This window comes from Plecotus auritus (genome assembly GCF_963455305.1).
Source record: "Plecotus auritus genome assembly, chromosome: 9".
Lineage (NCBI taxonomy): Eukaryota > Metazoa > Chordata > Mammalia > Chiroptera > Vespertilionidae > Plecotus > Plecotus auritus.
Genome location: NC_137783.1, coordinates 105,401,877 through 105,425,081, shown reverse-complemented (window position 1 = coordinate 105,425,081; position 23,205 = coordinate 105,401,877). Strand labels below are relative to the sequence as shown.

The 23,205-nt window shown below is 38.7% G+C and overlaps 1 protein-coding gene across 1 annotated transcript in view; it reads right to left on the bottom strand.

The window, feature by feature from the left end:
- TENM4 (teneurin transmembrane protein 4) overlaps window positions 1-23,205 on the bottom strand; it is a 2,454,724-nt gene that overhangs the window by 996,245 nt on the left and 1,435,274 nt on the right. Inside the window, exon 6 of the mRNA XM_080687404.1 lies at window positions 12,320-12,382. The gene's annotated coding sequence lies outside the window, so the exon portion shown is untranslated. The remainder of the gene's footprint in view (window positions 1-12,319; window positions 12,383-23,205) is intronic.

Sequence of the window (23,205 nt, the reverse complement as noted above, 5' to 3'; positions counted from 1 at the left end):
AGGTGGGAAGGTGGGAAGAGTTTAACCAGAAAACGACAATATTGTGGTGAAGGCCTGGGGAAGGAGTCAGGTGTGGGTTAGAAGGGGTCAATGGGGAGAAAAGAGGATATTTGTAATACTTTCAACAATAAAAATAAAATTTTAAAATTTGTTTCTTCCTTGTGTACCATCCCTCAGCCCAGAGGTAGTGGAAGCTCTATGTCTGCTATTCTTGTGACCTTTAGAGGCCTCTTTGCCCCTTAGTAATTAATCCCCTGTTACTAATTAATGATTCTTTATATTAAACTTTCCCTGTTCAAATTCTGTGTGACTTCTGAACCCTGACTGATACAGACTTCAAGACAAAGAGCTTGGTCAGGAATGAAGGAAGTCCCTTTACAATGGTAAAAGGACACTGATGAAGAAGAAGTTTAAAATGGACAGAATTAAAGGAAGAAATAGGTAATTCCAGTCACAGTTGGAGACTCAAAACACCCTTCCTTCAATAACTATAAAAAAAAGTAAAGACATAAAGAGCAACATTACCAACCATCTTAACCTAAATAATATTTATAGAATGTTGTACTCCACAGCTAACCCACTCATTCTATTCAAGTGCATATGTTCATCAAGATAAATTATGTGTTGGACTATAAATTTATAAAATAATAGTTGAAAAGACTTAAAATCATATAGAGCATGTTCTCTGATCTCAACAGAATTAAACTGAAGTCAATAACAATATAATATCTAAGAATTTGTCAAATATTTGATAATTAATTGATACACTTAAATAATACATGGATCAAAGGATAAATCATGAGGGAAATTAGAAAATATTTTTATGTAAATTCTAATAAAAATACGACATATAAAAATTTTAGGATGAAACTAGAGCAATGTTTAGAAGAAATTTGACTTAAATGCTTATAATAAAAAAGAGAAAAGCTTTTAAAAATGTCTGATTTTCCCTAAAGAAACCATGAAAAGAATAGCAAAGTAAATAAAAAGCAAGTAGAAATAAAGGGAACAGTAAAAATAAATGTAGAAATCAAGGAAATTAATAAGTGGTAAGCAATAAAGAAAATTAACAAGGTCCAAACTCAATTCTTTGAAAAGCCTAAGAAACTTAATAATACTCTAGCTAAATTGATAAAGGAAAAGAAAGCGAGAATACAAGTCACCAATACTATGCCTAAATGAGGTATGATTACTACAGATCCTACAATTAAAGGGTAAATCAAAATATTATGGATAAATTTATGTTGCAAAACTAAGAATTCAACAAATTCCTTGAAAAATACAACTTAGCAAAAATGACTCAAGGAAAAAAAACAAACCCAGACATCTGAATAGCCCTGTATCTGATAATAAATTGAATTCACTATCAAATGCTCCCACAAAAAAAAATTTAGGCCTGGAAGAAAATTTCACTGTTGAATCCTATTAGATATCAAAGGAAGAAATAATACGCAATCAAACATCGAAGAAATAAATTAAACCAATTTAAAAATTTCAGAAAATCAAAGAGAAGTAAAAACTCTCCTATCTTTTATTCTTAAAAATATTTTATTGATATTTTACAGAGAGGAAGGGAGAGGGATGAAGAGTTAGAAACATTGATGAGAGAGAAACATCAATCAGCTGCCTCCTGCACACTCTCTACTGGGGATGTACCTGCAACCAAGGTACATGCCCTTGACTGGAATCAACCTGGGACCCTTGAGTCCACAGGCTGATGCTCTATCCACTGAGCCAAACTGATTAGGGCTCCTATTTTTGTTTCTGAAGCCAGCATAAGCATAACACCAAAACTTGAGAAAATATTTTTAAAACTTAGCCTAAACCCCTAATGAACACAGATGCAAAAATACCTTACAAATGATTAACAAATTAATGAGCAATGTAATAAAAGGATAAAACATCACGGGCAAGCCGAAACCGGTTTGGCTCAGTGGATAGAGGGTCAGCCTGCGGACTGAGTGGTCCCGGGTTTGATTCCGGTCAAGGGCACGTACCTTGGTTGTGGGCACATCCCCAGTAGGAGGTGTGCAGGAGGCAGCTGATCGATGTTTCTCTCTCATCAATGTTTCTGACTCTCTATCCCTCTCCCTTCCTCTCTGTGAAAAAATCAATAAAATATATATTTAAAAACAAACAAACAAACAAACAAACAAAAAACATCATGGGCAAATAGGTTTTTCTCACCAAGTAAGGATTTCTTAACATTTAAAAATCAATTAATGTTATGTGCCATATTAAGACAATATAGAAGACAAAGCATATGTTCACTTTAATAGATGCAGAAAGTTACAATTTCAAAACCCTTTCATGATAAAAGAAACACCTCTCAAAAATTTCTATAACTTGGTGAAAACTCCTATAGAAATGCTACAGCAAACATCATACCAGAGACATATTTGCAAGAAGAAAGCAAAATATAAAAAGATTAGAATAAAGTTAAACTGTTTCTTTTTGCATGTAATACAATCATTCACATAGAAAATCCAAAGAAAACTACAATATATTTATTAGACTTGGTAAGTATACTAGTATTTAGTAAGATAGTAGGGTCACTGTTAATATGCATAGATCACTTGTAGTTTTCCATTCTAGCAGCTAATATGTCAAAATATTTCATTGAAAATAGTGTTTATAAAACATAAAATAGTTTGGAATCAATTTAACAAAATATGGGGCAAACCTCTGCACTAAAAACTACAAAACATTAGTGAGAGAAATTAAATAAATGGAGGGAAATACCATGTTCAGTTTCTTAAAGTCAATTGATCCTAAATTGATCTATAGATTCAATACAATCCCCATCAAAACCTTAGGAGATGGTTTCTTTTGCTGTGCAAAAGCTTTTTATTTTGATGTAGTCCCATTTGTTTATTTTCTGTTTGGCTTCCATTGCCCTAGGGGCAGTATCACTGAAAAAGTTCTTTTGGCATATGTCTGAGATTTTGCTGCCTGTGGATTCCTCTACCATCAACAAAACAACAAGAAACCCCACTGTATGGGAGAACATATTTGCAAATGGTATCACTGATAAAGGTTTAATTTCCAACATCTACAGGCAGCTTATACAACTTAATAAAAGGAAGATAAAGGATCCAATAAAAAAATGGGCAACGGACCTAAATAGAATCTTTTCGAAAGAAGACAGAAGGAAGGCCAAGAGACACATGAAAACATGCTCAAAGTCACTAATTATCCGAGAGATGCAAATCAAAACGACAATGCGATACCATCTCACACCTGTCAGAATGGCTATCATCAACAAATCAACAAACGACAAGTGTTGGCGAGGATGCGGAGAAAAAGGAACCCTCGTGCACTGCTGGTGGGAATGCAGACTGGTGCAGCCACTGTGGAGAACAGTATGGAGTTTCCTCAAAAAACTGAAAATGGAACTCCCATTTGACCCAGTAATCCCACTCCTAGGAATATATCCTAAGAAACCAGAAACACCAATCAGAAAGGATATATGCACCCCTATGTTCATAGCAGCACAATTTACAATAGCTAAGATTTGGAAACAGCCTAGGTGCCCATCAGCAGATGACTGGATCAGAAAACTATGGTACATCTACACAATGGAATACTATGCTGCCATAAAAAAGAAGGAATTACTACCATTTGTAGGCACTTGGATGGAATTAGAGAACATTATGCTAAGTGAAATAAGCCAGTCAATGAAAGAAAAATACCACATGATCCCACTCATTTGGGGATAATGAAAAACATTATAAACTGATGAACAAAAAGATAGATACAGAGGCAGTAAAGCATCAAACAGACTGTCAAATTACAGTGGTAAGGTTAGGGAGAGGTGGGGGAAATAAGAGATCAACTGAAGGACTTATATGCATGTATATAAGAATAACCAACGGATGCAAAACATTGGGGGGTGAGGGCATGTATGGGAGTGGGGTGGGGGTGGGGGGCAATGGTAAGATATGTACACATATAATACCTTAATAAAAATTTGAAAAAAAAAAAAAAACCTTAGGAGACTTATTTTTTTGGTAGAAATTCATAAGTAAATTATAGAATTTATATGCAAAAATAAGGCTATCCAAAGCAATTATGAAAGAACAAAGTTGAAGGGCTAACATATGATTTCATTATTTACCATAAAGCTACATAATTCAAGGTAATGTGATATGTAAAAAAAAAATGAATTAGTTAACTATTTAAAGGGAATAAAGAGGTCAGAAGAACCGAATAGAGAGATGGAAATATACTCCCATTTATATAGTCATTTTGTTTTTTTTACAAAGGTAACAAATCAATATACTAATATTTTTGTATTGTGGTAAAATACATATAACATTTACTATCTTAACCATTTTTAAGTGAAAGTTTATGACATTAAATACATTCATATCATTGTCCAACCATCACTATCATCCATCTCCAGAACTCTTTTCATCTTGCAAAACTGAAAGTCAATACCCATTAAATAATAACTTCTCCTTCTCTCCTGTCCCCAATTCCTGGCAATGACCATTCTACTTTCTCTCTCTATGAATCTGATTACTCTAATTACCTCAAATCAGTGGAACCATAGAGTATTTTTGTGTGTGTGGCAGGCTTATTTCACCTAACATAATGTCCTTACAATTCATTCATATTGTAGCATGTGTCAGAATTGCCTTTCTTTTTAAAGCTAAACAATATTTCATTATATACACAACCACATTTGCTTATCTACTCATCTCTTAGTGGATATTTGGTTTGCTTCCACGTTTTAGCTATTGTGAATAAAGCTATGTAAACATGGATGTACAAATATCCCTTTGAGATTCTACTTTCACTTTTGAGTGTATAACCCAAAGTGACATGTAATGGCTGGATTGTATGGTAAATCCCCTTTTAAATGTTTGGGGCAAGACCACACCATTTTCCACAGTGGCTTCATTATGTTACATTCCCATCAACGGTGGATAAGAATTCCAATTTCTCCACAGCCTCACCAATACTTGTGTTTCTGTTTTGTTCGCTCAGACTGTGAAGCCAGAACTGTCAACACATTTTTTTAGTTGTATCCATGAGTAAGTTTTATTACAGTGACACAGTAAAGATTATGCAGCTGGATCATAAGGGGAAGACACAGAGTCTGGAGGAATCCACGCACAGATTTCCTCATGCTCTCTCCCTTTCATGAGGGCGCACAGAGCATCCTGCTCCCCCAGCAGTAACATTTGTGTAATGCTTTTGCCCAGGGAAGCCCAGTAGAGACTCGGCACCTAAGGTTTTTACTGGGCGCTGGTCACATAGGCACCAGAAAGAAAGAAAACATTTTTAACAAATGTACTGGAATAAGGAGATATTTGTAAAACACAGAAAGCCCAACGTGACCCTCCATCCCTACTTCTCACAAGACACAAAACTAATTCCAATGAATCATTTCACTCTGACAAGTCATGCGCATGGGAAGTTGAGGATTCGAGCAGAGCAGCGGAATCGCCCTGCAAGATGACACAGTAAATGGCAGTCAGATTCTGAAGCCAGATTTGTCCACTTCTACACCTGTGCTATCTACTCAGACTCCATCCTTGAGTTCTACCTAATCACCTTTCCCATCAGTGAATCCCAGTGCCCAGCAGCATCTGCTGAAGAATGATTGAATGGTCTAGACCAGTGGTTCTCAACCTTTCTAATGCCGCGACCCTTTAATACAGTTCCTCATGTGGTGGTGACCCCCAACCATAAAATTATTTTCGTTGCTACTTCATAACTGTAATTTTGCTACTGTTAATGAATCGTAATGTAAATACCTGTGTTTTCCGATGGTCTTAGGCTCTACAGTCGCGAACCACAGGTTGAGAACCGCTAGCAGGGTCGCCTAAGACCATCGGAAAACACAGGTATTTACATTACGATTCCTAACAGTAGCAAAATTACAGTTATGAAGTAGCAACGGAAATAATTTTATGGTTGGGGGTCACCACAACATGAGGAACTGTATTAAAGGGTCGCGGCATTAGAAAGGTTGAGAACCACTGGTCTAGACAGGACACCCTGCTGCCTCTTGAGCACAGCACTCACCACACTATGCAGCACACAACTAGTAGCCAACACGCTCCCCTGGCCTCCTCTTCCATACAGAGCTTGGTTTTCAAGCTTTGTGCTTAGAGAGCGTAGCCAAATTATGAGAAAGAAAGAAAAAGAAAGAAAGAAAGGAAGGAAGAAAGAAAGAAAGGAAGGAAGGAAGAAAGAAAGAAAGAAAGAAAGGAAGGAAGGAAGGAAGAAAGAAAGAAAGATCATTATAAGCCTGCACATTATAACCAGAGTAATTTTTACCTACAGAGCGAGTGACATATGAATTTAAAATAAAAAATACATATTTCAGTTCAAAATCAACATCATTTATCTTCTAATTCCATTAAGAAACAGTTTAAAATAGACAGTTTGCTTGTCTTTAAAATTAAGAGTGGGGCCCTAACTGGTTTGGCTCAGTGCATAGAGCGTCGGCCTGCGGACTCAAGGGTCCCAGGTTCGATTCTGGTCAAGGGCATGTACCTGGGTTGCGGGCACATCCCCAGTAGGAGGCGTGCAGGAGGCAGCTGATTGATGTCTCTCTCTCATCGATGTTTCTAACTTTCTATCCCTCTGTCTTCCTCTCTGTGGAAAAATCAATAAAATATATTAAAAAAATAAAAAAAATAAAATTAAGAGTGGGACATCAAATTCTACCTAAGATGTATTACAGTTAGTGTAGAGGGAGTGGTGGGGGGGCAGAGGGAGGATGGATGGGAGTTGAAAACAAAATAGAGAAAACCATGGAAGGGAGAGAGGAAAGTCAATGTAGAGGAAGGGTAGGCAAGGGAATATTCTGCTCATTAAACAGTGCACAGAACCTGGCTCAGTTTCAAAGATGACCAGGACTGCGCTCTAGTGAATTTGGCCTTCCCTGTGGGTTGTGATCCCCGATGCTCTTGGGGTGATTCCAGTTTCCAAAAATATGATGTTCTGCTTTTAAAATCTCGCCTCAGGGTAAGAAAAGCCTTTGCATAGTTGTGTCGTGGTGAGCCTGACATCTCTCAAAATAGCATTGCCAAACACTAAGGAAACCCTTAAGGAAAAGGAACAAAGAAAACAGGAGCCCATGAGCCACTGTGGTATCCATAAAACATAGACTTCTGACTGTGCAAGTCCCCTGCCTGTGTTCCCTTGGCTATCTTATACGCAGTTTCCTTTTTTCTGTTTGTCATGAGGAAAATGACCCTCCCCCAATCCTCAGCCAGCAGTGTTGAGGGACTCTACCGGCTCTCAATCAGCTGGAAGCATCTTCTGATTTGATTGGGGCTCCTTATCCATTCACAGACTTTATCAGTCAAACCCGGACACTTCTGAGAGGTAACTAGAACCCTACTAATAACTACATGGGAACAACAGGAACACACAAATGGTTCTGGGCTGGGTGTGTGGTCACCCTAGTTACAGACTCACAGGAAACAGATACTCCAAACCCAAACCTTTATTTTGCAGATTGTAATAAAATTTTTCACACACAGTAACAATGAGTTTTTCTTCCAGAGAGGAACATGAACAGATAAACAGAGGGAGAGAGGCACAGACATTAAACAAGACGGGTGACAGGGAGGAAGATACCGGGAGAAGAGCAGGAGGGAGGATGAGGAAGAACAAAAGAGGAAGACAGTGCAGGTAACTGTCTCTGTAGGCACTGCAGTGAAGGCTCCTGGCTGAGGTCTTTCCTTGGGCATGTTTATGCAAGAATCTTGTCCTGTGAAATGTTAATTGCTCTATTTTTTTAGTTCCAAGAAGAACACTTTTTTCATATTTTAATGATTCTGAAATCTGAATGTGTATTACAAGGGATGCCAGAAAGAACTTTCTGGCTCCTAGAAAGAGGAATAATTTGTGACCTAGTTGTTAATGCTGGTAGTTGTGTGGACTTGACAGTGAGTAGAGGCAGACCTGCACAGACCCACATCTCAGATGAAACATTTGCATTGGTAGTACCACATTTTCAATTTTACATGGAGTTTAGATATGCACTAATTGCTCAAAATGTCCCCAGAAAGGCTGTATCCTGTTGTCACACTACAGCAAAAAGTTATACCTTGCGGAATATAATATGCATATTCCAGGCAGTGCAATTAAATACACTGAAGATGACCAAATATCTTCAAGTGATTAATAGAATTTTCAAATCTTAATAGAGGTAGATACGGACAGGTCATGCTTTAAGAAGACTTAGTTTCCTGTGGTCTGTCAGAAGCTAAGGCTGATTTTGTTTGTTTTGTTCTTGTTAATTCTCACCCAGGGATATTTTTCCATTGCTTTTTTAGACAATAGAAGGGAGGGAGAGAAGGGGAGAGAGGGAAACATCGATGTGAGAGAGATGCATAATTGGTATAATTGGTTGCCTCCTGCAGGAGCCCAAACCAGGCTAGGGTTCGAACCACAAACCCAGGTACATGCCCTTGACCCAGAATGGGACCTGTGAGCCTTTGGTGTAGCTGGCTGACACTCTAATCACTGAGCACAGTGGCCAGAGTTAAGGCTGATTTTTAAGGTAAATCTCTTGAGATAATTAGTGCAAGTAAGCAAAAAGAATAAAAGTAACTATGCATTTAACTATATAGCTAATGTAGATCAAGTGGTGGTCTCCTTCCAATTGCCTTGATGTCACACTGTCATTTGTACAGGTATTACACAGAACAGGAGATGAAAACCCGCTCACTTATGATGCAATTACATAATGCGAATGGCCTAAAAATTCCAAAGGGTTAATGAGTTTAGACTCAGATTTTGATGGTGACCCTTAAAATAAGTGCTGTGCATACAGCAGATGAATTAATGCTGTTGATCAGGTTTTTTAAAGTTAATTTGCACATTTATTTTCATTCCCTCTACAACCAGCAATTTTCAACCAGTGTGCTGCAATATTTTTTTTTTAAATCTTCATGCAAGGATATGTTTTTATTGTTGTTGTTTTTTAAAATATATTTTATTGATTTTTTACAGAGAGGAAGGGAGAGGGACAGAAAGTTAGAAACATCGATGAGAGAGAGACATCGATCAGCTGCCTCCTGCACACCCCCTACTGGGGATGTGCCCGCAAACCAAGGTACATGCCCTTGACCGGAATCGAACCTGGGACCTTTCAGTCCGCAGGCTGACGCTCTATCCACTGAGCCAAACCGGTTAGGGCAGGATATGTTTTTATTGACTTTTAGAGAGAGAGAGGAAGGTGGGGGGAAGAGAGGAAGAGAGAGAGAAAGAAAGAGAGAGAGAGAGAAATATCCATCAGTTACCTCCTGCATTCACTAGGCCTGCAAAAGATTTTAAAAGATGCACTACCTTACTATTTAGTCAGGGACACTGACCTCTTTTCCCTTAGACTGCCAAATAAAACAATGACAGCAGCCAACACAACAAGAGCCATCCGGTGTGAATGAATCAAAAGTAAATACTTTTTTGTGTGTGTCAGAAATTGTCAAAAAATATTATGTTTTTTTATGTGCCACAGAATTTTAGTAATTAGTTTGTGTGCCGATGAGATGAAAAAGGTTGAAAATCGCTGCACTATACCAATATCTGCTCCAAAGACTGTAATTGAATTAACGGTCCAGTTCATAATTGACTTTGTCATAAAATTAAGGAAATATGATACTTGTCAGCTCCACAACTGCTTTAATCCTGAACTTAGAGGCTCCACTATCCAAAGGTTTGCCCGGGTTGTCTACTCTGGTGGGAATCACTAAAGACACGAGAGCAATAACTAGAACCCTGTAACTTCCAGAAGGGAGAGAAATCTGACCAAGAACCAGGTTTAGCTGTGAGGTGAAATATTTATATTTCTGACATGACTGTACATTTTAAAAATAGGTATTAGTGTCCAAGATGTCTAAACTAAGAAAAATATAGTATGTGACTGAAAGACCACTGAAGAATAATACATATAATTTAATTTTGACATCATTCATTTCACATCAATACAGAAATTTAAAACATTAGCTCAGTGTGAATTATTAAGTGGCTATGAAAATATTTAAAATGAAGCCAAAATGCCCAATGAGAAAACATTTGTATTTAATCTTAAGTTAATAAAGTTTCACCTCAAAGTGAACAAAGCATTCATTGACTGTGCATCTTAGATTATTTCTTTTAGATTTTAAGAGTCTCAAATGGGAAAGTGAGAATCCACCAGACCAAAAATCTGAGGAAAAAGGCCAAAAGAGGTCTTATCTGCAAAGGTAAGGATTTTTGTGGTACTGGCACTATTATCTTTTTATTGTTTTACAGAATATTTACATAAATATTTTTGTTGTCATTATGGACAAGTCTTCTATCCATAAAGAGAATAACTGACTTCAAACAAGTGAACATACCATTTCCCTGTTACATAAAAAATTGTGCTGAAACATTTGATGCCCTGTCTATATTGTAACAACCAAACTGCATAAACCGTATCATAGAGATGCAAATAATTCCCTTCAAGTGTGGTGAGGGGCACTCCAGAAATGTTTCTTGCAACTTATTTAAGATGGCATTCTAGGATTTTAAGCAATATGTTTTTCCAATGTAATTGAAATTCTGATTTTGTTTTTTTTTATGATGTTAAAAAATGAAAAGGTTTGAGTATACCAATGTTTTCAATAATGTGCTGACAATCCAAAAGTGATTACTTTGTATTTGGATGGGAAAAATAGAAATGGAATTGGCTTAGACCCAAAAGTAAAAAGAGTAAGGCATTTGCAATATGGTGATGGGAATGTGAGAAGGGACAGAGGAATATCTGAACAGGCTGGTAGAAGGCATATATTGACTGTATTTTCTGAACCAAAAATTAGAGCACAAAATCTAAGACTCCAAATATATCAGTGGTAACAAGGATGGAAAATTACGGCTGCCCCAGAAAATCCAAAAATTGTTGCCCCAGGAGTGCATAAAGAGGCAGTGAAACATTGACAAAGGTATTAATACAAGGAAAAGAAAACTACAAAAAGAAACCAATTACATAAAGTGAATTTTATCTTTTCAAACCTGTTTCCGTTTTCCCCAAATTATTATTAGTAGTACAAGCAAAATGTGTGGGTATGAAAAGAAAATGTGTTAACTTTGCCTTCTGAGTACATTTATTATTCTTAATCTACATTAATGCACCAAGGAATATTTTTCGCTAAAAGCAAGAAACAACTTAGTCTTCAGAATGAACTCTTTTCTTTATAAAAACAAAAGACAAGCTTCTTATCACACACATTTAGCTATTAGGCCTACCAATAAATAAAACTCCAAAACAGCTTCCCTAAAAAACAAAACAAAAAAAAAAAACAAGAAGAGTATCTTAGTCAATCATTCAAAAACAACAAAACATGCTCTGAAGAAGAGCCCAGAACAGATAACATTCCTGGAAATAGATTCCATTTTCCATGGGAATGCAGCTTACCTGAAGTTCAGAAATCTTTTTAAGATGTTTGAAATACCTCGATTTAATATCTACCCTTTGACATTTTCACCAGTTGGAGCAAACTCTTTATCTTGTCACCAGCATTTGAACAACATATCAAATCAAAGGACATATGGTAGCAAAGTTTCATTATTAAATACTAGAGGTCCAGTGCATGAGATTCATGCACTGGGGAGGGGGGTCCCCCCTCAGCCAGGCCTGTGCCCTCTCGCAGTCCAGGACCCCTCGGCAGACATCCCTCTCGTAGTCCGGGACACCTCGCTCCTTACTGCCTGCCTGCAGTGGAGGCAGGAGAGGCTCCCACCACCACCGCTGTGCTGGCCAGCTGTGAGCCCGGATTCTGGCTGAGCAGCACTCCCCCTGTGGGAGCACACTGACTACTAGGGGGCAGCTCCAGCATTGAGCATCTGCCCTCTGGTGGTCAGTGTGTGTCATAGCAACTGGTTGTTCTGCTGTTTGGTCAATTTGCATATTAGGCTTTTATTATATAGGATAAGGTACACGTCTAGTGTGAGTAAATTATCACTTTTTTGAAGAAAACAAAACAGGAGTGATTATTAATTTTTCACTTGGTAACAGAATTTCTTTGAACATAAAAATTCTCTAGAGGGTTTAAATTTTATATGTGCTTCACAAACACTTGGCTTATACACAACTGTTCAGCAACGCAGAGGTGGCCTACAGGGAGTCTACCATTAACGGTGTACATTATACTCATATACCTAGCGGAATATCCTCACTCGAGCAGAAGAGGACTCTGAAGACTTTCAGAGGATGCTTGAGAATCATGACAATAAAATAACTCAAGAATAAAGAGTACTTAGCAAGTCAAGCTTTTGCCATAACATGGTCAAAGGTGACAAATGGCAAATAAAGAACCAGGTTACTCACCAACATAACCAGCTATTTGCATAGAGGGACCTGTGACAAATCCAAGCTCTATCAATGACCAGTCTGTAAAGAGAAAAAGGAAGAGTGTTACCATTTTTGAGGAAGTGCAGACATTTGTGAGCAAGTTGTTGACTGCATTCTGACAGAACTGTATTGCAAGGCAAACATGGGTGTGAGGTGGGAAGGGCAAGGAGGGCATATTAGAACTGCCTTGCTTCTCCTTCAGCTATGACCAAATGTGTCTACTGTACAGCTATCCCTTCTGGCCTGCATACTGAAGCCAGGTCCAGCCCTCAGCAAGAAGCAACCAGCAATGTCTTAATGAAAACCCTCTAATGTGCCATTCCATGCCTTTTTGCTGGTCTTTCTAAAATACAGATATGATCAAGTTCCTTCACTGCTTAAATCACTTTTCACTTTGAAGGTCAAGAAAAAACTCCTTACCAGGGTTTACAGGGCTCTTCAGGAGCTTATCCTAGACTCCTTGCTTTCCCAACTTGCTGTCTCCTTCCCATCCTTACTAACTCATTTTCATCTCTAGAAAGTCACACACTCACCATCACCCATAGGCCACTGAGCCTGAAGACCTCTCTGCCTTGAAAAACATGTCTCCCCAGTTCCCATAAGACCTCGTGCCAGCCTGCCCCCATTCATGCTATTCATTCAGTTATCATCAGAAAGCTTCTCCCTACACCCACAGGTCATCAGGTGCATGCCCACTGTGCTCCCGCATCACCTTATTTCTAATTCTACCTTAGCACTTAACGGCTTAGGTTGTGACAATATGCCAAAGAACCTGGTCTCTACTGTTTTAGATCTTCTTTATTGCTGTATTGTCAGTAGCTAGTAGAGTTCTTGCCATATAATGTGCTCAATAAGTGTCTGATCACAGCTATATAGACTGAGTCAATTAGCATATGGCAGAAAAAGTGAATAATTTAGTAACTATTTATCAAGCATTTGCTAGTATATACCAGGCACTGAGCTATATTTATCACCAATGTTTGCTCTCTATTTTTCTTGCATAGATTCTGTCTTCCTATGGTGCAAATGACTTGTCTTAATTCTCTAATTCTTTTCTCAAGACTTTATTATTCATCCTTCCAGCTTGGGTTCCTGGTGCCTAATTACTAAAAATTGGAATTTGCCTTGATGAGTCCTGTCTTTAGTGAACTTTCTTGAAGTTGACTCTTAACTTGTATGACCATAGGAGTTTTCCAGAATGCTTCTTAGTTTTGAATGAAGCTTTCAGTTCTTTTTTGCAATGGTAAGAATTTTGAAGCTATAAAAGTTCAATGGGCTGTTTGGTTTAGTTAAGCCATTTGGTTTAGTTTAAGAGTTGGCAAATTACAGTCCTTCTTGTTTTGATATATAAAGTTTCATTGGAGCCATACCCATTTGTTTACATATTATCTCGGGCTGCTTTTTGCTACAATAGCAAAGCTGAGTGGTTGGAATGAGACTATATCACCTGCAAAACCTAAAATGTTGTCTTATCTACACCTTTACACTAAGTTTGTCAACTTCTGATTCGGATCATCATCTCACAATATTCCTTCAGTGTTTTCACTGAAGAGGAGTTGTTGTTGTTTTTTTAACTCTTGAAGAAACTCACTTAATTGTTTATTGGAAGATCAAACACAGAAATACCTCCATTATCTTTCATTAAATCTATCTGCTACACAGGCATAGAGCAGAACACGGATAATCAAAGATGTTAACTTTCTTTGGTCACTTGTATATTTAAATTACAGACTATTTTTCCTCCTTTTTTACTTTTTTAGATTTTTAATATTTTTCTTAGGTGAAAGAACATTGCTTCTATAAATGGAAAAAAATTAAAATATAAACACTTCTATCCATTTGTCCTAGATCTGTCTACTCATTTGAGGTCATTATGGAGGTGATGATAGAATCTTTTCCATGAACTTCTCTGTAAGGGGAAACTTTAAACTCAATACAACAGTGAACAGAAACTGTGGTAGCCCAAATAAGAATATCAGGGGAAGCAGATAGCTTTTGAGTTGTGTTGGTAGTTTTAGTGGGCCAAATAAAAAGATAATGAGGTTTCACAGGTCTCTGAGAGTTACCCTATAAAAGAAAGAGTAATGTGTTAGTCTTTTTTTTATGGACTCCCTGACTTTTTAATCTGCTTTTCCAAGAGTTACTGACTGCCAAACCTTAGAGATGAAAAGCACTTTCAAGGTCTTTGTCCTCACCAGTTCAGTCCTTCAGATCCTTCTACATTCTCATCTTTACAGGCTCATACTGCACATCTCCAATGATGAGATACTGACTTTATACACAGGCAATGCATTCACTCTTGGATTATTACAAATGTCTTTTTTTTTATAGCAAAGATGGATATTTATTGAAGAGCAAGTATAGACTCCCACATAGGGAGGGGGAAGAGTTCCAAAGAATGGACTCCCATGTAGGGAGGGGGAAGAATGCCCATTACAAATGTCTTTGATCTTTCATGTTGAGATTGATCTCCTAGCAGCTTCCATTCATTGGTCCTAATTTTTCCCCATGTGAACCTACAAACCAGTCTACTCCTTTTTCTTCATGGCAATTCTAAAGACATTTAAATCCCTGAGTTTCCTCCTCTTCTAGTTGAACATCCCCAGTTCCTCCAGCTTTTCCTCATGTAATACTATTTCTGGCTCCCTCACAATTCTTTGTGCCTTTTCTGTTTCAAGTGTGGTTTGCCCCAAGGCAGAGTGGCACCATCATCTTCCTACTCTCATATACTGTTCGGAGACATCTGAGAACTATGCTACCTTAGGCTTGATTATCATACTCTTGCTCATAGCCCTTCAGTGCATGGTTATGTATAAACTTCAGGTTTTTACATGGTTTTCAAAATATTAATTTCAGATCACTTTACCATAGTCTCTCTGGGAAAGATTATAAATTTATGTGATCATTTTTAATATTGGATATTTAGGTTGTTTTCATTTTTCTTCTCTTATAAATAATGCCACAACATGATTGCTGTTTTGCATAAGCCTTTCTCATACTATTTTTTTTTTAGATTTCCTTCCCAGAAAACCATTCCTCATCAATAAATATTTTTAATTGAAAAGGTATAAGATAATAGAATATAAACAAATTTTACAGACTGCTAAATTCAATCTCACATGTTAAGAAAAGTCACTTGACAGAGAAAAAATAGTAATTTAACAGGAGAATATATGCATGGGATTTCAAATTAAATAAGGTTTTTATTACGCCCCCCTTTTACCCCTCTCCCCTCTCAGAACTAATGTCTACATTCCTTTAAGGAGGCACATCAAGTCCAGGGGAGTAAAGTGTTTACCTTACAAATAGACATGATATTGAAAAATTATATATATATATATATATATATATATATATATATATATATATATATGTAATTTGAAAATTAGCTGGGACACTGTAACAGTCACAACCGGTCAGGAGGAGGCTGCATGTGCAGGTGAAGCCCGGAGTGGAGATGGAGACAGAGACAGGGGGGCCTGCCCAAGCCACTGTGGCTGAGGGCAGGTATGGAGAGGAGAGGGCAGGCCCGCCTGCAGCCAAGCGCACGCCAGGAGGGGAGAGGGGAGAGGAGAGAAGGGAGAGGACCTGCTCAGAGCTGCTGCAGCCAAGGGCAGGCCCTTGCCGGCAGTGCCGCCTCTGCAAGTGAGCTGCAGAGGAAACACCTTTTCTGACTGCTCATTGGCTAAGCTCCCAGTACGACACTCACAATGTTCTCGGTAACTTGCCTAATAAGAATCCAAGAAGGTGATCTAGGATTTTTCCACCTCACTCCTGGAGGAAAAACCAAAGGTCCACTGCTGGAGGAGCTAAGAAATATCATATCCTGCCCTAGCTTGTTTGGCTCAGTGGATGGAGCCTTGGCCTGCCAACTACAGGGTCTGGGTTCAATTCTGGTCAAGGGCATGTACCTAGGTTGCAGGCTCCTCCCTGGCCAGGGCCCAGGTCCGGGCTCATGCAGGAGGCAACCAATCGAAGTGTCCCTTTCACATTGATCTCTCTGTCTGTCTTTCCCTCTCTCTTCCACGCTCTCTAAAAATCAGTGGAAACATATCCTCAGGTGAGGATAAAAAAAAAAAAAAAAGAAAGAAATGTCATATGCTATGAAAGACACATCTTGAAAATGCCTAAAGAAAGTTGTCATTTTTTTGTGGTGAAGGGACTGGAGTCTGTGTTGATGAAAACACCTTGGCGGCTGCAGTGGCTGGCAGTGGCTGCAGCAGCGGGGTGATGGGGGTGGTGTCTTCCCCTGATCAGCCAGGTTGCCTCCTGCAGAGGGAGGCCAAACTGCAGAGAGTAGGCCTAAGCCTTCTGTATGACATCCCCTGAGGGATCCCAGACTGTGAGAGGGGGTAGGCTGGGCTGAGGGACCCCACAGTGTATGAATTTCATGCACTGGGCCTCTAGTAAAAAAATAAAACAAATCAAGAATCTCTAAAAAACAATAAAATATATATCCAAACAGATGTATTTTGAAAATATTTCAATGATCTAGATTGCTATAGGTAATAATAAGAAGGGTGTGAAATTTTATTTATTTATTTATTTATTTATTTTTTAATATATTTTATTGATTTTTTACAGAGAGGAAGGGAGAGAGACAGAGAGCCAGAAACATCAATGAGAGAGAAACATCGATTAGCTGCCTCCTGCACAACCCCCGCTGGGGATGTGCCCACAACCAAGGTACATGCCCTTTACTGGAATCGAACCTGGGACCCCTCAGTCCGCAGGCTGATGTTCTACCCACTGAGCCAAACCAGTCAGCCAGAAGGGTGTGAAATTTTAGAATAGATTTCTATTAGAGGATACTCTTTAATTATTTAAAACTCAAAGAATTTCCCACCTTTTTCCATCTTGCCTATATGAGAAAATCTCTTCCATTGCAAACAAATATTTCTCTTACTATGCATAGATTTGGATTTGGGTTATGTATAAAATTTGCCTCAAAAGCCTTATGTGCAAGCACTAGTGCCACTTTCAAAATTCTGTACAGAGAATGCTTATTCAGTGCTCATTTAGAGCAAGACAAGTGCTACATGCCCATCTGAAAGAAAATGCCCTCCAGTGCTGTCCCTGAGATGTTAACTGGGAAATACTTTCCCTCATGTCTTCTCCTTCATTTCTTCCTCTCCTTTCCATACCAGTGAGGGGGCATAATGAGCAATACTATTCTCTTGAGGTTTATGCATCAGATTTAATTAGTATATTTCCCATTTCTATTGAGTTCTAGGCATCCTGTTGGGCATTACGAGCACAGCTATGAACAGATGGATGTGGTCCTTGCCCTCATGGTTCTCTGCCAAATTCCCTTGATAGTTGCTGCAAACTATGATCTTAAGGCTCTGATTCTGGCTTCACCATCATCATTGTAAGCAGACTGCTGAAAATATGGATAATCTAATGAGGAGAAAGTAGAAGATGTATGTTAGAGTCTGATCAGTCTACCATTCTCCCTCATTAAGCCATCCCACCCTCTACCTTAGAGTAGATCCCTGGCAACCAGATAGTATTGAATGAGACTACTACCTTCCGGGCCACAGCTGCTTGGACCAAGTGCTGCATCTTGCTATGTAGTATTTCCCCCAGAAATGTGGAAATTGGACCACAGGAATTAGCTTTTTTAGGTGGCTGGATTGTAATATGTCCATTTGAGAACTGGAAATAGACATATCTTTTTCCATGCAAGAGACCAAAGAAAGTCCTCAGAAAGAGAAGAATACAGTAGCCATGCAGAGAGAGGCAGATATGAGTGATAGAGAGTGTCCAGATAGCATTCTGAGCTTCACCTGCATTCCTGACCTTGTTTTTCATGAGACAGTTTTTCACTCTTATAATAAATCCCACATTTTTGTTCAAGCTACTTCAGGCTTGTTTCCGTAACTTAAAATGAGTGGCCTAACTAATATGCTGGAGTTAGGAAGGTACAGGAGGACTAGAGGGGTGCCACCTTAACAAATCCACGTATAATGGTCTAACAGTGAGAGAGATGAGTTACTGTGGGTATCGCTGCTTGGCAGCAGTTAAAAGATGAAGGGAGGCTGGGGTTATATGCTCAAACTTGATGTAAGTTAAAAGGAGACATGAAAATTAGAATTAATCAAATCTCAGAGCTGCCATAATTTGAGAGTTAGCACAAAAAGCCTTCTTAATCAGAGAGAAAGAAAGATCCTTGGAGATGTAAATTACAGAAAAAATAGTGGTAAATTTTAGGTATAATCATTCAAGATGTAGTGTTGCATTTGAAGTAATGAGAATGTCTTTTTTTTTTTTTAACAGAAAGGTTAGAATTAAGAGATAAAAATCATCTGATTAAAACGGTCACCTAAAAAGGTTGGATTCTGCCCTGATTGGATTATGTGGCTCAGTTGGTTGAGCGTTGTCCCATGCACCAAATGGTTGCCGGTTTGATTCCGGTCAGGGCATATGCCCTGGTTGCAGGTTTGGTTAGTGTGTATATGAGAGGCAATTAATTTATATTTCTCTCTCACATCAATGTTTCTCTCTCTCCTTCTCCCTTCCTCTCTCTCTAAAAGATCAATAAAAACATTTTTTAAAAGGTGGAATTCGTATTCCCATAAATCTGTGTAAACCAATTCAAGAATGCTAGTTGTTCAAATCATGTGGTGGACAACTAAGCATGTAAGACAGACCCTGGCTGGCTTCACAGGTGCCAGCTGTGTCACATCAGGGAAGTCCTGAAATCTCTACAGTCCTTAAGCTCTTTCATCTTAAAATAGGGTGGTGTATATGTGATTTAAGAGGGTTTCAGTGAGATTAAATGAGATACTGTAAGTAGCATAAGGCCTGGTATAAAATCTGTCACTTAAGGCCTAACCAGTTTGGATCAGTGGATAGAGCATCGGCCTGTGGACTGAAGGGTCACAGGTTCGATTCTGGTTAAGGGTATGTACCTTGGTTGTGGGCACATCCCCAGTAGGGAGTGTGCAGGAGGCAGCTGAATCGATGTTTCTAACTCTCTATCCCTCTCCCTTCCACTCTGTAAAAAATCAATAAAAATATATTAAAAAATAAAATAAAATCTGTCACTTAATATATTTTAGTTTTCTTTCTTTTTGGCTTTTCATGATACACTTGGGTTTTTGGTCAAGCCAAAAGACATTTGAAATGAAAACAGAACATTAAGTAGGACACAACTATTTCACAAAAACTAAGATTGTTGAATTCTTATGCTGCGTGTCCCGAAATGATCAAACAAGTGAGTAAACAAGTCAGTCCTCACCTAGAACACAGTGCTGTGATTGTCTGGCTACTTGTCTGAAGGTCAAGATGGAATATAAGCTTCATAAGGTAAGCTTTCAGTTCTGTTTCTTCCTTATTAAATTCCCAATTTTGAGCATACTGCCTGATGGACAATAGGTACTGAAGGAAGGAATGACAAATAACAAAGGAGAGAATGAAGGAGGAAAGGGAGAAAGGAAGGAAAAAAAGGATACATTTATTTATCATGAATACTCTAAAATTCCTTAGGTGTGTTTCTAGAAGATGAATAGTGGAAGAGGACTGCTTAGATTTCTACCCTGATGTACCCACTGGGACAATGACAGAAAGCCCAGTGCTTTTTATAAACCACCAGGCAAGAAGCTAAACATTTTCCCAGAAGAGCTAAATTCACAGAGGCCCTAGTTGTGAGCTGAAGCAGAAAAGACAAGGAGTCAACTGCAGGGGTCCAGCTCTACTGCTTGAAGTGTATACTAGTGGTAGATACAACCCTCTAGTGGGAACATGTCCTAGGAGGAACAAGCCCATGGTCAGCACACTGCTTAGGACAAAGCACTTGGGCTGATGTAGTTTTGGGGTGGATAGGAGAAAGAGATCAGTAATATTGGTTCTAGAATGGCACTTTGCTGCTGAGTCCCTAGGAGATAGTCTGATTCACTTATTTATATACATTCAGTTACTTAATCAACTGATGTTGACTGCTTGGGAAGGCCCAGTTATATAAGACTATATGGGAGGAACCACCAACTTAATTTAGAATTTAGGGAGATGACATTAATGTTAGAAGGTAACATTTCAGAATAGAGAATGGATAAAAATGAGTTGGTTGGCTGAAGAGTAGGAGGAGGGAACCTCCACACAGAGGAAACAATATGCACAAATATCTGGCAATGAGAGGAGAAATGGTGTATTTGGGAGAGGTGTAAGGAATCCAGCATGGCTGTGCCAAGGGCAAAGAGAGGAAAGGCAGGACCTGAGGCTGGTGTCTTGAAGGGGACAGGTCTTGAAGTGCTTTGTAAACCATGCCCATGGGTGTCTACTCTTTCCATAGAGCAGTGGGGACTGTTGAAGAAAGGCAGGAGACTGAAACAGGTCAAGTGAGAGATGATAGTGGTCTGATCTAGAGTAACGGCTGTGGGAAGAGAGAAAAGTGGACAGATTAAGAGATAATTAGAAGGTAAGAATTCAGTCTCTCTCTGTTGTATAGATGGTTCAGGTCATATTTTCTCTGTGGTTCAGATCCCTCATTACAGGTCTGTAGTGTTTAACAAGAGAGTCATAATCATTACATTAATGTTAACATATTGTCGTCACTTTTGAATGTTGGTCAGGGTCTGGCCTTTAGTGATAGTGTGATATTCACCAGATAGCACATGTAGCCTGGAGGATATATATATTTTTTTATTTTTTAGCTTGTCAGCACCCAAGGTCAGGGACTCCATCTGCTTCACTTCCATGAAGCTATAAAACCACAGCACAACTAATGTAACACAATAGACCAGAAAGTGACCTCAATTTTCCCATTGGTCTGAAAGCCCTAAGGTCAGCTCTTCTCAGGGCTCTCAGCGAGCAAGCTATAACAGAGTGGGGGACCTCTGCTCCTTGGCACCACTTCTGCCACATGCATGCCACAGTTAAATGTGCAATATTAAGAGAAACTAAATTGAGTTCAGAAATTGGTTGCTGAGGCCATGGATATTTGATCATGGCACTTGGAGTCTATGGGGGTAGATGTGCACAGTCTTTGATTCCAGTCTATGTGATCCTGCAGCCGTAGGGTTAGATTCCTGTCCTTGCCTCAGCACCTCAAGCTATGATGTATACATTAATTATTTGTTGTGTCCATTGTTTATTTTCTCCCTATGCCCCCCAAATATGTGGAGTTTTTATGTTTTATACTGTATCCCCAATGCTTAGAAAAGTACCTGGCAGAGTAAGAATTCAGTTAATATTTATTGAAGAGCTAAATTAGCTGAAATAAGCTTGGGGGACATTATTTGAGATAAGGTTTCAGGTTTATTCACATTTCTAATGGGACTTATAATATGTGTCTTATACCTTTTTCAGGGCTCTTTTGAAGTTTTAAAGAAAAAAATGAAACTCCTCTCCTTAGATGTTCAATTGCCATTTCTGTATTTTAGCTAGTTTACAGTGTTCTATCTATCTAGCCATCCAGCCACCCATCCCTCACTCTAGTTTAGCACTTATTATGTACCTGTGTAGAGCATCTAGCACTATTCCATATCAAGGATTGTGCTAGACACTACATTCACTATCTCTAATGTTTACATCAATACTGTAATGTGATTCTCTGCATCTCATTTTGTAAATGAGGAGGCTGAGGCTCAGCAAGTCCAAACAGATGAAAAGTGGCAGACAGGCATTCACATTCTAGGTCTGTCTAATTGGCTTTTGACTCCTGGTTTTTCCATTTTCTCTACTGAGTTTCTCTTCTCTAAAATAGGCATGAAAATGCCCACTTCACAAGATCCTATGCATGTACCTGGCATATACACAGTGAATTATGTAAAGCACTTATATAGATAGTACCTCATCATTGCTGTTATTACAGGTATGTCCACCGGGCACCTTGAATGATGATCCTTATGGCAAATAACACACAATGCTCATTTTTTTTTTTACTATATTCCTGTCATTCATTATTTATGGACATTTTAGTAGGGAAACCACGAGTGACATTGCTTGCTGCTTCTCATTGGTAGTGTCTGATGGCATCTAGGTGCCCTGTCTCTGAGTTTCTGAGAGCCTTCTCCAGCTCTGCTCCATCTCCTCTCCTGGATAAACTCTCACTCTTGAATTCAGGCACATGCCCTCTCTAGGGAAGCTCCAGATGTTTCTTTATTGTCTCTCATCAGCCACTTCTTGCTAAATTCTCTGTAAAAGCCTTCTCTTAAAGAGTCCTTTCAGCAAACAAAATTAATTTTTTAAAATATATTTTATTGATTTTTTACAGAGAAGAAGGGAGAGGAATAGAGAGTTAGAAACATCAATGAAAGAGAAACATTGATCAGCTGCCTCCTGCTCACCCTCTACTGGGGATGTGCCCACAACCAAGGTACATGCCCTTGACTGGAATCGAACCTGGGACCCTTCACTCCACAGGCCGACGCTATATCCACTGAGCCAAGCCAGTTAGGGCCAAAATTAAATTTGATAGAAATAGTAAAAGTATTGCCCTATGTATAATTTTATGCAAGGTCAGGAAAACAAAATTAAATACTAAAAAGACTACAAACACTTCTTTTCCCACTATTAAATGAGGCATTTGGGGTTAGTTTCTTACAATGCTGGGTGCTAGGGCCTTGTCTAGCTGTGTAGAGGATTTTTGATACAGCTGAAAGACAAGCATAGGCCCAAATCCCACCCCAGCTCCACTTTTAAAATTAGCTTGCTGTGTGATTATGCCTTGGCCACACGGTAATACCAGCCTGACAAGACTTTCTCTCTTTTTGCATCTGTGTCATCATTGCAAGAAGGAGGAGAATGGTATTTGAGTATACAGTGGCTAGTTCCATACTCAGATCACAGGGGAGTGGCTAGCTGAGAAGTAACAGTTACTTAATGGTTGCAATAAATCAGGCAAAAGATTAGGTTCTTTA